The 5,772-nt window shown below is 32.3% G+C and overlaps 1 long non-coding RNA gene across 1 annotated transcript; it reads left to right on the top strand.

Moving 5' to 3' along the window:
* The first annotated feature begins 1,019 nt into the window (after positions 1-1,019).
* On the top strand, positions 1,020-5,000 carry LOC149570714 (uncharacterized). Its single transcript, XR_016361820.1, has 3 exons — positions 1,020-1,741; positions 3,553-3,574; positions 4,966-5,000. It is a non-coding gene; the product is annotated as an uncharacterized LOC149570714 (long non-coding RNA).
* Positions 5,001-5,772: the final 772 nt, after the last annotated feature.

The following is a 5,772-nucleotide window of genomic DNA, read 5'->3' as shown; positions in this document are numbered from 1 at the left end:
TTGTTCTTCAAGTTTTGCCGTACTTGCTTGCCCTTTTAACTGTTTCCTTTAGATTCCACGAATCTTTAGGCGCTTTCTAGGTTTCTCAGTTTTCTCCCCATCCAAAGATCAGAGCTTGCTTCGTGAACCAATATTCTATGAAGATCTTGGTTTTGTTGATTATGAGTTGTGGGGACTGTTGTCTGGCTCGAGGTCATTTGGGTTATTTTATTGCACCAAGTGATGCCGGACCAGGCTTCATTCCCCCCAACTTTAAGCCAAAGTATGTATGTATGCAACGCGGACGAGCGCTCCTTGTACCATTTCTCACAGGTAAGATCATGTCGTTCAACACCAGCTTCTCATTGCGGAGATCAGCAATGGTCAAAACATGCTCTTTTAGATAGAATATCTCTACTAGAGCTATCAGATTTCTACTATCCATCAGTATTATTAGTTTATTAGTTTGCTTTCTGAATTTGATTCTATGAACAGTTTTTATCATTAATAATGTCTTCTAATTTCAGATCATAATACTACTTGATCCATCATGAGAATACACATACAAAAGAAGAAAAAGAGTAGGTGAATATATCTACCCGGTTTACAATTTTGACTTCTATTTGGTTTTGCAGAACATGGTTTATGTTTTTCTAGTTGTATCATACATGGGCTTTGTGAGAGAAAAGGTTCATGTTCTTCTAGTTGTGTCATACATGGGCTTTGCGATAGAGAATAATTACATCCTGATTGAAAAAACTTTAAGAAAAATCGCTTTCTTGTTGGTTTTTATTCATATGCGTCGTCTATTTGTAAAGTCTGATTGGTGGGTACACGAGATTTGGTCGGTTGATTGAATGTGCTTGGTGATTTGTATTGATGAGCTCTTGATTTATTTGTTTTTGGAAGCTCAAATTCAGTGAAGCTCCTTCCTTACACTGTTGTACCGGGCGCTTTCATCTTTACCGTATCCCTTGCCGCCTGTCGATGACTTCTCAATAACAACTTTTGCCCTCTTTCATTTTAGGAAATATTGTCATGATCGCATGGACAAAGTCCAATCTTTCATCATTTGTTCAAAAGCTTCGGCGACCCAGAAACTTTTAAAGCACTTTACAAGATCATTTCAACAGCTTTACTGTTTACAAACGAATCTTTTTCCATTGCTTTTTTGACATTGTGTTTTTGAGCTGGACTACGAGGAAAATCATGCATAACTGGTGGGTTGCACTTGCGGCTCATCATTGACTTGTGTGATCTCCAGTACGTGTATCTCATCTTTTTAAACTAAAATAAGCAGACCAATGCAATGTTTATAGCTTAGCAGCAAAGAGTTTGACGTACATTGCAAAACCTTAGTAGAACAAAATGCAAAAGAGAATCAACGTTGTTGAAAATGAGAGATGCTGCTAGGTATATTTGTTTGCAGTATAATGAATTTTAGACATATATTAAGAAATTTTGTGTTAGTACGAAGTTTGTAGCCCGCGTATCGCGCATGGAATCATGAGATGAAAAGAGTTTCCGTAGCTAAATAGACGTTCCTCAGACCTCTGCAAAGGCTCTTTCTGATCACGTGAACACATGAAAACAGATTGCAGGATATAACGAACTACTGCTTATTCCTGACGGGAAAACATATTTACATAGAAGAATATCAGACAAAAGAAGCTACAAACGCGGCCTTTGTTGGTATATACACATTACATTGCTGACTGCATAACAGTGCAAAGCGAAAAACGCGGAGGCTTTGAAGCTTTTGGTGAGCCGATCTATATCCTATAATGGCTGCCTTTTTCATCACTGCAAGGATATTCTTGTACGCTTACTTTTGTGCATTACATTACCTATTGCGACTATCGATGACCATGAATATCAGCTCGCATTTAGTACATCGCTTTTATCTCACAGATTACTATGTGTTCTCTCATCTGCTCTATGTTTGACTCAGATTATCTCTCTGGTACCATTCTTTCCTTATACAGATTCATTTCATTAATGTTGTGCGTTTACTTGCTCGGAAGAATATTGCTTAATCCAAGCCTTTTCAAATAAGGGTTTACAGTTATCTTCAGTATCTCGAGTGTTGACAACTTTTTAAAATACAGTATCTCTTACAGTTACAGTAGAGATCGAAACGTAGATGTTAATTATTTGTGATATGATTAATGTTATGCTTTATTTTTAAATTAAATTGTATAGATATTTTTAGATTACGTTCTATGGTCTAGAGACCATCATCAGAATAAGATTAAAACAACATACTTAACTTTTCTTTGAAATATATCCCAAAAAAAATCATTTTTTATAAAATCATAAGCGCACATATCTGCTATTTATCCATGTAGAAATATGTAAAGCCCAGCTCTACTACTCAGCCAATAAGTCTTTGGACTAATTTTTTTTTTTTTTAAATCCCATTTTTATTCTGGAGCACATGAAATTATCTATGCTTGTATCAGTATTCTCGATCACATATAGGTAAGACATGCTCTAAATGAGCATTCGTTTTAGAAAGTTAACTCTTCATCTAAATGAGATCCATGTTTCCTCATCTACCATTCTCTTTACTGGTTGATCATTAATTACTTCGCTTTTGCAGCATTGTGACTGTGAGTGAATGAAATGTATGACTCAGTGAGCTCAAAGCTGACTGGTGAGATTGACAGCAACTTCTAACAGTCAAACTAGGAATTTCATGACAATTAACCTCGTTTAGGTAGCTTTTAATTTATTTATCTTTTAAGAAGAAATGTTAAAGGGTATCGATCGTTGTTGGACGGGGCTAAATTGACAAGTAAACAATAGTTTAGGAATGTATTCTTGTATGCACAATTAAGTTATAAATCAGCTAACGACAAAGAGTTATGTTAAAGCTATTAGAGTTCTGCTATTTTTTAATTTGATTGTGTAAAAGATGTTCATATGAATGTAAATGCACTTTTTGAATTTGATTGTGTAAAAGTCTTTTTGTCATTAACATTTTCAATTACTTTACATGATTTGTTATTAGAATGCATGAGTTCTATTTAAACGTAGTTATACATACTATTATTTGTTTAGGGAAAAAAGTTTTCAGTAGTTAAGTCATATCAAATTTTTAGTTTACGTCAATAAATTCTTTCTTTTGAATATCAATGTGTAACAGTTTTTTATCATCGAGATTCAGATCACACTACATGATTTATTATCAGAATACAACAGAGTCAAAGAAGAAGTCTTCAATACTTTGCTAAAAAACACCTAACCAAGATTTAACAAAAACCAAAACTGAAAAAAGAAGTCTGTACATAGAATTGAGAGCTATTAAAGATCAGTCTTCTGATGATGGATTGTCTCAATGCAACATGAAAGAATGATCCAGAACCAATAGTTTTCCAATATATTTTTATATATTCAATATTGATTGTGGAGACATAACTATGAGCCATTGATTGCCATTTTACATGCAGTAGGAGTGCTATGCAACTTATTTGTTTCTCAGGTTTCGTATTGTTTTACTGCATTCAATCAGATAGGGTACATGTGAGTTTTATAACCTGTCTCATTTCATCACTATGGCTTGTTTTCCAGGGCTTCGCTGGTACCATATCAGGTAATCTTTAAGCTATTGCATATTTCATTTTTATTAATTTTGATCTTGAGTTGGATCTCTATATAGTATTGTAACATTAAAAATTAAATGATAAAGTATCAGTATTCAAGTTCTATGTTTTTTTTCAATATAATGTGTATATTTATTTATTTTATTGAATATGATAAAAAAAATTAATGTTGTTTGTGAAGTTTATTAAATATTTATTGATTTTTTATTTTAATGTTTCAACATATTTAATAGTTAGTATTTTGTTGTGATATTGGTATCAAGATTTAATTGTGTAGTTTTGAGTCAAACTCATTAGATTTAGGTGATGCTCATAGAGGTGAAGCTTGTGCTACTTCATGGTTAACCCAGTCATGCAACCTCATATTATTTTGTTTTCTTTATATTGGTGATGGATAACATGACTTATATAGTACTAATTTTTTAATTTTATTTGATTAAAGATATTTTATTATGTAGATGATTACTAATTATAAAAGTATCATATCTTAAATTGTTTAAAGATTTTTAAAAAAAATAATTAATCAAATTTGAAATTGTAATCTTTACTTTCTTTGTCTTCTTAGACAAAATTTATAAATTGATTTCAAAATATTATAGCTAATAATATAAGTTGAAAAATATCAAATTCAATGAAATTCATAATTATAGAAGAAAAGAATTTCAAGATTTTCTCTATTTATTTAGTTTTAAAAGCTTAAATTTATTAGTTTAATATAACTTAATCAAAATTAGTATGTTCTCAAATAGTCAAAAATTCTTACAGGATCATTAAATTCTGAATAACTTCTTTTCCCATCTTCTTCATCACAAAGTAAAACTCAAACTATTGATTTAAAAAATTTCATACATATTAATTCAATATAAATCATATTATGAGTCACATAAATTTAAAATATCACAACTCTCTAATGCATGTACCTTGACACCTGAGCCACATGATTGCGCCAATTTTGAAAGAGGAAAATTTCGAAGTTTTCAAAGCTACTTCTTTTTAAAATGCTTTTGGCATAACTTTGATAAATGTGAATGGCGAGCGGCTGTTACAGCTACTCTTTTTACACTGTCAACTTCGTAAGATGCAATTAACCCCTCACCATTATTTTATCAGAATTTTGTAGAAAGTCAGCCTCACATGAACACTGTCATTCAAAAGTAACTCTCTTTTTTTTATGGTAAATGTGATTTAGTCTAGTACATTTTTCTGTAATCTATTATATTATATTTATGCTTTTCGATAAGATTGTGTGCAAGTAACATTGATACTGATAAATTCATACCCAATCTAAGGAGAAGCATGAATATAATTTTTTAAAATTTGATAATTGAAATTCTGATCTGTTTTTCATCTAAATTTTTAACTGGCGTCTTCATTTTTTCAGGGCGCTGCTCAAGTCATCAGATAAATTTATAAGGTGCGCTAATTAGTCAGAAAAATCAAATCTGAATTCATTGTTTTAACACAAATGTCTTGATTCATCTCTTTCTGTTTTATGCTCTCTTTCAGCTTTCTACCATTCCGATGTATCTTTATTAAAGAAGAAATTTTCCACGATCAACCTAAAATCTGACAGGTGTTTGAATGTTTTCAATCTGACATCTTTACTTTTCCAAAATAGCAGTTAATCCATGAGATCAATTCCCCAAAATGGGAATGTTAATCCAACAAATTCAACTCAAAGCATTTACACGTTTACGTTAGATCCATCTCTGTTTAAAGCACCGTACATCCTGTGTTGTTGAATGAATTGAGTTCTCCGAACACATTGTTCTCCACATCTCAAACAACTGAAGTTGTAGATGTCCACATGTTCTACTGAAATGAATGTCCAGGTAAAACATTTATTTTGCCCGATAATGCCGTACTCCACTGAGAAATCATCAATAAATATGTAGAGAAGGGTAGGAGAAAAACAAGAGCTTTAATTTCCTTATGCAACCTGGCCGTGTCTCTTTCAATTTGTAGTGCTGTTTTGGGGGGAATCTCCCATGGATTCCTGCCATTGTTATAAATTCATTGCCGCATTTAAACATGAGCTCAAAGATTCCACTTTTCCGGATCAGATTTGCCCATGCTGTCTGTGTATGCATTGATGAGAGTAGCCCCGTTTAAAATATGGCGCTGACAGTGAAGGGCTATTGTAGCTAGGTAGATAGGTATCCTGTAAATGAAAATGAATGGAGATTAT

The sequence above is a fragment of the Cupressus sempervirens genome, chromosome 3 (assembly GCF_028749045.1).
Source record: "Cupressus sempervirens isolate cs-2001-9-10 chromosome 3, ASM2874904v1, whole genome shotgun sequence".
Classification (NCBI taxonomy): domain Eukaryota; kingdom Viridiplantae; phylum Streptophyta; class Pinopsida; order Cupressales; family Cupressaceae; genus Cupressus; species Cupressus sempervirens.
Note: the sequence above shows the minus strand (reverse complement) of the source record. Positions and strands in the feature narration are given on the sequence as shown.